The following is an 11,431-nucleotide window of genomic DNA, read 5'->3' as shown; positions in this document are numbered from 1 at the left end:
AAAAAAGTTACAATAAAATCTATTTATAGTAACAACAAAGGGATGTAATTCTAAAAACAAGGGTGCCTCATGGTGGTGAACATTTGGTCCAAGTTACATCAAAATCCCTCCATGCATGAAGAAGAAATGTTCCATACAAAGTCATTCTTGAATTTGACCTTTGACTTCTAAATATGACCTTGACCTTAGACCTAGGGACCTGGTTCTTGCGCATGACATGTTGTCTCATCCAGGGGAATATTTGTGCCAACTGATATCTAAATCCTGCTTTGCATGACAAAGTTATAGACCGGACAGGAAAAAAAATCCTCTTGACCTTTGATCTCAAAGTGTGACCTTGACCTTTAAGCTAGGGTACTGGGTGTTGCGCATGACATGTCGTCTCATCATGGGAAACATTTGTGCCAAGTAATATTAAAATCCCTTCATGGATGGCAGAGTTATGGACGGGACAGGAAAAAAACTCTGTTGACCTTTGACCCCCAATTGTGACCTTGACCTTTGAGGTAGGGGTCCGGGATTTGCGCATGACACGTCGTCTCATCATGGGGAACACTTGTGCTAAGTAATATTAAAATCCCTTAATGAATGTCAGAGTTATGGACCGGACACGAAACAGACCCTGTTCATGCTATGTTAACATTTGACTGCTAAGTGTGACCTTGACCTTTGAGCTAGGGGTCTGAAAGTTGTGCATGACATATCGTCTTATTATGAGGTACATTTGTGCCAAGTAATATTAAAATCCCTTCATAGATGGGAGAGTTATGGACCGGACAGGAAAAAAACCTTGTTGACCTTTGACCTCCAATTGTGACCTTGACCTTTAAGCTAGGGGTCCAGGCTTTGCGCATGACACGTCGTCTCCTCATGGGGAACATTTGTGCCAAGTAATATTAAAATCTCTTCCTGGATGGGAGAGTTATGGACCGGACAGGAAAAAAGCCCTGTTGACCTTTGACCTCCAATTGTGACCTTGACCTTTGAGCTATGGGTCCGGGATTTGCGCATGACACGTCGTCTCATCATGGGGAACATTTGTGCCAAGTAATACTAAAATCCCTTCAAGGATGGGAGAGTTGTGGACCGGACAGGAAAAAAGCCCTGTTGACCTTTGACCTCCTATTGTGGCCTTGACCTTTGAGCTAGGGGTCTGGGTTTTGCGCATGACACGTCGTCTCATCATGGGGAACATTTGTGCCAAGTAATATTAAAATCCCTTCATGGATGACAGAGTTATGGACCGGACACGAAATTGCGGACGGACGGAATGACGGAATGACGGAATGACAGAATGACGGAATGACGGAAAGACGGAATGACGGAATGACGGAAAAGAGCATTCCTATAGTCCCCAAAACTGGTTTTCAACCAGTAGGGGACTAATAAATGTCAGCTGCAGTGTTATTTGAATTTGACTTGGAGGTAAAATATTAGTTTCTAAACCCTGAAAAAATGAATAATTATTTAGTGGAATTTTAGCATTTACCTCATTACCACCCTGGATTGATAACTTTCTAGAAGCAAAACCTTTATTATATACAGCTTGGTCATTCCTACTTTCGGCATCAGCAGTAGTATCTAAATAGATAAATTCATTTGTTCCAGTTGATTCTGCATAATCATTAGATAATTCAACCAATTTTTTTACATTTATTACTTTGTATAAATTATTACAATCATATACAATTTTCCCATTTTGTTCAACCACTAACTGATCAATTAATGAAGCTGCATTATTAATTAAAGCAATTTGATCTCCGTCAGCATAATTAGCATCATCAGCAAGCTTATCAACTTTAAAACTTACTTCAAAATAGCCATTAAACCAATCATAATATGAGCTTCTATCATTAATTGTAAAGTGATATCCGTTTTTTTTGTTGCTTAACATTATTTCCCAAGACAGATATTAAAATTTGTTAAGGTATCATTTATAACAGGATTGACGGGAATGAATGAAGTCAGTTTCTATTTACGCTCTGCATATTTCGTTTAGATATAACATTTATATCATATTTGCTTGTCACAACAGTGTGATTTATTCCACAAATTTCCTCATTTGAATAGAATTTTGAACTATGATATCACATTGTATAATCGTGCGCATGCGCAAAGTAATGGACGTTCAAATTTTTGTGGCAAAGAAATTTTTTATATTTTGGGAAATATAAGTGATTATAAATGCATAAACAATGTGAAAATAAGTGGATTTTCAGGGAATATATATGCTTAAAGCATGCAAGTGATAAGCTTTTGATATCTCGGATATCTCGGATCTAAATGGGAAAAAAGAGAAAAAAGAGTAAAAGTTCACCTCAGGACAAAGACAGTAACAGTGAGAAAAGGTTAGCTATGGCACATAATATACAGCCAATTACTCAGTCTCAGCAGATACTTCAACAAAACGGTCAATATCAGCCAAACGCGACAGGATATGGAGGATATCAACAGGCAAGTCCAAACTTTGTAAATCAAAATCAACAAACATTCTCTCCACCTGTTTTTCAATATCAACCTGTCGGAAATTTGGGGTCACCAACTAGGCCACCCTATATTCAACAGTCACAAATACCGATGACCCCAGTGACTAACTTGAGCAGTGATCACTTTACCACGTTAATCCAACGGCTCGATCGTATAGAAATAAAACTGTCGCAACTAGACTCTATACAAACAACCGTTAGCGGTATTACAAGTCGTCTAGACAGTTTAGATCAAAAAGTCAACGGACTAGAAACTAAAATTTTGGAAATGGAGATCAGCCGTAACCATGAGAGTAGCTGTATAGAAGATTAAAGTAAAAAACAAAGAGAGCTCGATTCAATGATGTTGAAACTTAAGAAACTAGAAAAAGAGCAAAGTGAAAGGGAGCAGGAATTAAAAGCAGATATCACAGACTTAAAAGGGAGGAGTATGCGTGATAACCTGTTATTCTTTGGAATTGAAGAAGAAAAGGGAGAGAAGGACTCCGATTGTGTAAATAAGGTGCTGTCTTTTATAGAAGAAAAGTTTGGAAATGAAAATGCAGCATCGGAGGTTAAGCTTCACCGGGCTCACAGAATAGGAAATTACAAGCCTGCAAGCGTAAGGCCTATAGTTGCAAAGTTTGCATATTTTCCAGATAGGGAAAAAGTGCGCATGGACGCCAAAAAGTTGAGTAGGCCTCATGGTATTAGTCAGCAATTTCCGGTTGAAGTGATGGAACACCGACGGAAACTGATTCCGGTCATGCTTGATGCAAGGAAGTCTGGAAAAGAAGCTTATCTGGTAACGGACAAGCTCTACATCGATGGTCGTTTATACAGGGGTGAGACGGCTTCCGGTTCTGGCTAGGAGAGATACAGGGCAGAAATCCGGTGTATAAGTTGGAATATTGAAGGACTCTCGCAGTTAAAAAGAACTAACACTGATTTCACAAACTTCATTGGAGAATACGATATTATATTTCTCAGTGAAACTTGGACCAATAAATCATCAAATATAGAGCTAAATGGATACAAACTTTTTCATTCGTATAGGAAATTTCAGAATAAAAGGGCTAAGCGGAGCAGTGGGGGCATTTTAGCCTATGTTAATAACTCTATTATTAAAGGTGTAAAATTAATAAAAAATGATGTTGATTGTATAATGTGGCTAAAATTGGATAAGCATTTCTTTCAAGTACAAGACGATATTTATATATGTTCTACATACATTGCCCCCGAAAATTCTCCGATACACAGTCTGTATGAAACTGATTTATTTAGACTGTTAGAGAATGATATTATACTTTATCAAAATAAAGGAAAGGTATTTGTGTGTGGGGACACAAATTCAAGGATTGGGACTAAATCCGATTTTATAGACTACGATGTACCATTACGAGATTATGATTATTTTGATATTGATTCATTTTTACCGCGGACGACGGATCGTGGTACAAACCGCTTTGGGGAACAATTACTTAATCTTTGCAAATCAACGGGTATTCGCATTGTGAACGGGCGATTAGATATGGACGCTAATCACGGTAAACCGACATGTTATACGTATAACGGGAATAGCGTCGTTGACTATTTATTGACTAAAGCGTGCAATTTTGAAAATATTTCCAAGTTTTATGTTCATGATTTAACCGCCCACTCAAATCACGCTCCGATTTCATTCTCGTTGAAAGTAATGACAACGCCAATCAGCGCAAAACCTCGGAAAAGTACGATATATAAATGGAACCCCGATTACAGGGCGGATTTCATAAACGATATTTCGCGCGACATATAAATGCTTTGTCGAGATTTAAATGAATGCAAACAAAATAATCATGATCCAGATACATTAGTTAATTTATTTACAAGGTTTTTATCCGAAAGAGGTAATGTGTATTTTGAAAACTGCCGTACGACGACAGTTCACACATATTTTAGCGATAACAATAGAAAAAACAAATGGTTTGATGATAGTTGTAAGCAAAAATATGCTTTATATAAAAACGCCGTGTCAGAATTTAATGCTAACAAAACAATTGAAAATAGAGAAATATTGTATTTAAGAAAAAAGGATTACAAATATCACTGTAGGAAAGCAAGACGGAATTTTAATAGAAAACAAGCCTCAACTATGAATGAAATAAGAAACCTAAAGATTTTTGGAAGTTGTTCCGTCAAAGTAAATCTACAGGTTCTGGTGATAATATACAAATGGAAGAATTTTACAATCATTTCAAAAATTTAGCATCAGAATTGTCAGTAGAGCAAGATGATGGAATAGAGGAGCATTTGTATAGTTTTGACAATAATGCAAACTTAAGCTCTGCATTTGAGGAGCTTGATTTACCTTTCACGATTGACGAAATAAGAAAGGCAGTTAAAAAATTAGGTACAAATAAAGCAAGCTCTTTTGATCATATTATGAACGAGTACTTTAAAGAAAGTATTGATATTCTAGACAAACCCTTAGAGATCTTATTTAATTACATTTTAGATAAAGGTTGTTTTCCGAAATCTTGGTCACAATGTGTGATTATACCTGTTTTTAAAAAAAGTGATTCTAATGAACCGACAAACTATAGAGGGATAACATTAATAAGCTGTTTTGCTAAATTATTTACTGTTATTATAAATGAACGATTAAAAATATGGGCCTATGTGAACGATATTCTCACCGACGCTCAGTTTGGTTTTAAATCTAATTACAGCACGGTAGATGCTATTTTTCTCCTTCAAGCTTTTATAGAAAGACAATTAAAACAGAAAAAGAAATTGTATTGTTGCTTTGTGGATCTTATGAAATGTTTTGATTCTATTTATAGGAATGCATTATGGGTAAAATTATTAAATCAAAGGCCTGAAGGGCCTGAGTCGGCTAATGGTTGATGTACTGACAGTACAGTCTACCAGTTTCAGTTTGTTTTTAGCTTTTTTCTTAAAATTTCATAACACAGCTCGATATTTACCCAAAATATTATATCCGGATACGATTACACTTTTCTCTAGTTTCAACAATATATTTTACAAATTGTGATGATACGAAGACATTTAGCAGCAATTGGCAGTATCTGACATTGAAGTTTACGGTTAAATTACCTCTTATTTAAATCTTTTCATAAAAAAGTTGTTTCGTTTCGTGAAAGCAGCCGAACATAGACGATCTACTTTCGATTTCAAAAACTACAAGAAAATACAATTTAATGTTTCGCAGATTTGTTTATTTCTCGAAAAATAAGAATTAAAATCATTTTTAATATCAGTAGTAACTAAACAAAGCAGTAAGAGCTTCTTCTTCCGATAATTTATCCGTTTACTGACTGCAAAATTCAACCCACGCAAAGTTTATAGAAATCATACGATGCGTGTTTACGTTCAATGTGGGAGAATTAAGGCTGATCGGCTATGTTACCTAACGCATCCAGACGATTCAGATTTTGTTTTTAAAAAAGCATTGTGTGCGTTTCTGTAATTTTATATACGTTTTAATACGTTTAGAAATTATTAGACATGCGTATTTGCATTATTTCTATACGTAATTTACACTAATACGCATCTTATCTGGAGCCCTGTGGAACTATTTTTTGTCTTTCGCTGAATGTTACCCAAGCTTTGTAAGCCTGCGCAATTCTTAAAATGCACATTTATGCTTAATGAGTTACATTCGAGTATTGCACAATTACAAGTCATAAATATGACAGATTACATCGTATATTGGCCATAGCAAAGGGAATTGACACAACTTAACTTCATTCATGCAGTGAACTGTTTGAAGTTTGAGAAATCTAATGGAACTACATTCCTTCACGTGTTATTCGGTCCATTTAGAGAATCGCTGAACAGCAAGGACTCGTCAAAAGGCTTTCAGCCTTTAGCCGACTCAAAAATGGTGTAAATGGACGCTTATTTTGTATTATAAGATCTTTGTATGACGAAGTTAAATTATGTGTACGGCATATGGGTTCCTTGTAAATTTTTTCAAATGTGATGTTGGATTATTGCAAGAGGAGATAATTTCTCCGATACTTTTTCATTGTTTGTAAATGATATAGAGATGGGTTTTTTTTACAAAGCGACAATAACTTTTGTTTAACATTAGATCAACTAACGATATATCTATTGCTTTTTGCTGATGATGCCGTAATTTTCTCAGAGACGGCGTCAGGACTACAAAATTCATGAAACAATTTAAACGATTATTGCAATAAATGGAAGCTAAAGGTAAATGTTAATAAAACAAAGGTCCTAGTCTTTAAAAAAGGTGGAAGGATAAATGAAAACGAACACATTTACTATGATGGCGAAGAATTAGAATTCGTTTCAAGTTTCAATTACTTGGGTATAGTGTTATCCAATGGCGGATCTTTTATGACCGCAACTAAAACGTTAGCAGGTAAAGCTCTTAAAGCTATGGGATCATTATTCTCCATTACAAAAGATTTAGAAGTTCCTGTAAAGATCATGTTAAATTTATTTGATTCATATGTAGCCTCTATATTAAATTATTCTTGTGAAGTATTGGGTTTTGATAGAGCTGAAAACATTGAACGAAACATAGAAAATTAATGAATTGGCTACTAAATGTTAAAATGTCTACATCAAATTCTGCGTTGTATGGGGAAATGGGAAGATACCCACTATATATAGCAAGACAAGTTAGAATTGTCAAATATTTTTTAAAGTTATATGATGAAAAGAATAATAACTGTATTTTATCAAGCACTTTAAACGTCTTAAGAAATGATGCTGAAAATAATAATGTTGTAAATTGTACTTCAAAAGTAAGGGATTTATTACAAAGCGCAGGCTTTCATGAAGTATGGATATTTCCGTCTTCCATAGATATTAATATGTTTGTACCCGTCTTGCGCACTAGACTTATAGATATATATATATAAATAACTGGAGACAAGATATATGTTCAAGATCTTCTTTGTTTTTATATAAAGAATTAAAACAAGATTTTGAAATGTCAGAATATATTAGTAAAATGAATTGTCATAGTTAAATAAATATTTTAGCTAGATTACGTTTATCTTCACATCAGCTTTCTATTGAAACTGGTAGACATAGAAATATAGATAGAAACGATAGAAAATGCATACTTTGTCAAAGTAACGACCTTGAAGATGAATATCATTTTGTTTTAATATGTCCAATGTATGCCTTATTAAGAGCACAATATATTCCTAGATATTACTATAAACACCCAAGTATGTTAAAATTTATTCAATTGTTAAATTCTACAAATGTTAAAGTGTTGAATAAATTGGCTCTGTTTTGTAAAAAAGCCTTTAAGCTAAGATCAAATCATGTGAATTCATTGCAATAGATTATAATTATATTCTTTTTACTTGCATTAGTTTATTGTCATTATTTGGTATTATTTATTACATTACTGCGTGCATGTATGATTTTATTTGTATATAACGATGAACTGTCAATGTTCAAGTTAGATATACTAAAATGTCTGTTCTATTCTGATATTAAAGCTGTATCTAATTGAATAGGATTTAGTTCGTATCTTTCACAATATTGTTTTGTTCTAAACATGTATGTATTATATATTATTTTATTTTTTATAAATTAATCTGTTAATACGTTTACGCGTCCCCGATCCTGACAATATTCTATTTATTCTCATATTAATATCCTCCTCCTTATTATTTTTACTGTTATTCTTTTCTTGTAATTCCTTAACAATTAAATCACCAACTGCCGGAGCAGGTTTCTTTTTAAATTTTTCAACAATTTTATTAGCAGCTAAATTTCCAACTTCTATTCCAACCTTTTTTGTTCCACTTTCTAGCGCGGATTTTCCTGCTGTTTCCAGAGCTTTTTTTCCAGCTGTGCTAATTGAAGATGCAACTCCACTTGAAAACAATTTCGTTAAAGTGTCAAAGATAACCGAACCATGTATATTTTCTTCTCCTGTGTGAGCATCAACATAAATAAATATTCCTTTATTTTTATCATAGACTTTCTTGTACATTATATAAAACTAAATTTTAATTAATTTCTTTTAATATTAATGTAAAACTTGTTTCAACCTCATTAAAATTAATTATTCTACCAAATATATCTGTAATATATATTCTTATTGAATTTATAATATTTTTATTAATTTCAGAATATCCAACTCTTTGTGGTTCTTTTGTAAACGGATAAGCTCTTGTTAAATCTGCAGTACTTAAAGCATAGATAATATCACTGAAATTACCATCAACAAGTGAATTATCAATAAGATCACAATGAATATAAATTGTATCGACAGAGTTAGTTATATTTGGTGTTGTAGTTACCCATTCAGTATTTCTCAATGCTTTTTTTATCAAATCCAAGCAATGTATGAAAATTTGACATTCTTAAATCCAACATAAAATTATCTTTAATTGAAATCAAAATCTTAAAACCACTTAAATCAAATTCCAAACTTATTGGAGCAATGTCTGATTTATCAAATTCATAATCATCATTACTTATTTATGTTTCCCTTATGTAATTATTAATATCAGTGTAACTGTAAGAACCATTTGTAAATATAATATCTTTCCAATCCTTACCATTATTATAACGAATTTTTTTATATCATATTCATCACTAATATTATGCCAAGAATAAGTCATAGTGTTAATACTATCCAAACCAACAGCATAAGTTTTATTTTTATCTAAAATTAAAGAACGACCAAATCTGATTGTAAAATCACTCGGAGTATTTTTATTATCATCTTTAACTGTTTCAGAACTTAATACTATTTTTTGTTCCATTTATATAATTATGAAACATATCTTTTTAATAAAAGTGTAAATTCAAGAAAAATATTTTTTATATGACATTTCATGTTGTTCTGGTAAGAGTGAATTCATTTTTAATAATTGATCTACTACCCTAAAACCCTCATTTTTTAGTTCTTCATTATTATTTCCAGCATCAATTGAACCACAAATTAACTCCAAATCATTAACCAATTCTTCTGGATTATATGAACAAACGTCATAACCCTGTCCCCTAATTACTTTTTTAAATTTCATAGATCTTTTATTGATGGGTAATCCTGATTTATCTGTTAATTCTTTAAATATTTTTCTTGAATGAATTGAATGTTTTTTGTTATTGTTATATCTTTTATTAATCAGATCAATCAAATCATTATCTACTTTAGTGTTAATTACTTCCTTTCCAGTTATTCTATCCTTAGCAATTAATTTGTTTTGACTATAAAGTTTATTTAAGTTAATAATTAAATAACCATATTGTCCATTTGGTGAAACTTTATATGGATTATGATATCTTGTTCCTTTTCCCTATATTTTCCTGAATTAAGAATATCATTGAGCACACCTCTATATTTTTTGAGATTATTTACTTTTTGTCTTAAAACTGTTGCCTCCTTTCTGTCTTCCTCTGTGGGATTTTTTATATTTCCTTTTGACACCGCCTGAGCATTGAAAATTTTTATATCCCCCGTTGCATCTTCTATGATATCCTCTACTTCTTCTCTAGTCATTTTTTATTGGGGTCTTTAGATTTACTGTGAAAAAAGTCAAACACTTCTTGTGGTGTGTTATATTTTTCTTTATCTAAAAGTTTTAAATTAATGTCTTTATGAAGATCAACTGTAAATTCTTTTGGTCTTGCTCCCAATTCTTCTTCTTTAGTAGTTTCTTCTTCAGTATCTTCTTTTTCTTGTTCTTCTCTTATTTGATTTTCATAATCTGCCAATATTTTTTCAAGATTTTAAACACGTTCAGAGGAGTCCTGTAATGATGGTAGCGGTTCTTGGAATAACCGTGGTAAACCTTGATATGTTTGTATGTCTTTCATTTCATCACCTAGTAACGCTTATTGCTCCTTAATTCCAGGTAATGCTTTTAACTGACTTGATAATTTTTCTTTTTGACTTTCTATTCCTTCAGTAATTGGTTTATAAATTTCAGTGTACATATCCCGATTTGTAGCTTTTCTAATTTTTTCTTTCATTATTTCTTCTCTAAGAGCCCTCATCTTTTGTTCGACTAAGTTTTTTCTTATTCTCATTTCATTAAGTTTTGATTGCATTTATATAATAATGTAAGAGAATGTAAAATAATGTAAGATAATGTAATATTATTATATAATGGAAATTCCAAATTATGATACAAAAAGTAATAAATCCAATAATTTTAAACAACATTATCCTTTTATGCCGGATTCATGTTTTAGAATGTTAATATGTGGATCTTCTGGATCTGGAAAAACAAATACATTAATGCATATGATACGAGAACCTCTTATATATTATGATAAATTATACCTATATGCTAAAAACTTAGAACAATCTAAATATCAGGATTTAATTGAACTTTTAAATGGAATTGCAGAAAAAAATAAAATAAATCCAAATGAAATACTTGAATATTTAGCTGATCCCAACCAAATTGAACCCTGTGAGAATCTTGAATCAGAAAAACAAAAAGTAGTAATATTTGATGATTTTGTATGTGAAGACAAAAAGGTTCAGAATGAAATAACAAAATACTTTATTCAAGGACGTCACAAAAACTGTTGTGTTATTTATTTAATTCAGTCTTACTATAAAACACCAAAAGATATTCGGATTAACTGTTCACATTATATTTTATTTGAAAGTCCAAGTAAACGAGAAAATGATATGATTTGTAATGAACAAAATATTAACCCTAACTCTTTTGCTAATGCAACAAATCAAAAATATGATTTCTTATATATTGACAAACCAAGGAAGTTTTTAAGAAAAAACTTTACTGGTAATATATAGATGGGAGATTTTAATGATGTAAAACAAATTAATCAACCTGACAGTATAAGTAAAGTTAAATTTGATATTGATTTAAGTGATTATGCTACTAAAAAACAATTCAAAAAACTTAAAAAAGAATCGGAATCATATCTTCACAGAAACAAGGAACTTGATAACACAATGAATAGAGCATTGGATATGGGAG

Source organism: Mercenaria mercenaria, chromosome 2 (assembly GCF_021730395.1).
Source record: "Mercenaria mercenaria strain notata chromosome 2, MADL_Memer_1, whole genome shotgun sequence".
Lineage (NCBI taxonomy): Eukaryota > Metazoa > Mollusca > Bivalvia > Venerida > Veneridae > Mercenaria > Mercenaria mercenaria.
The sequence above is the reverse complement of the archived record's forward strand: the minus strand, read 5'-3'. Positions refer to the sequence as shown.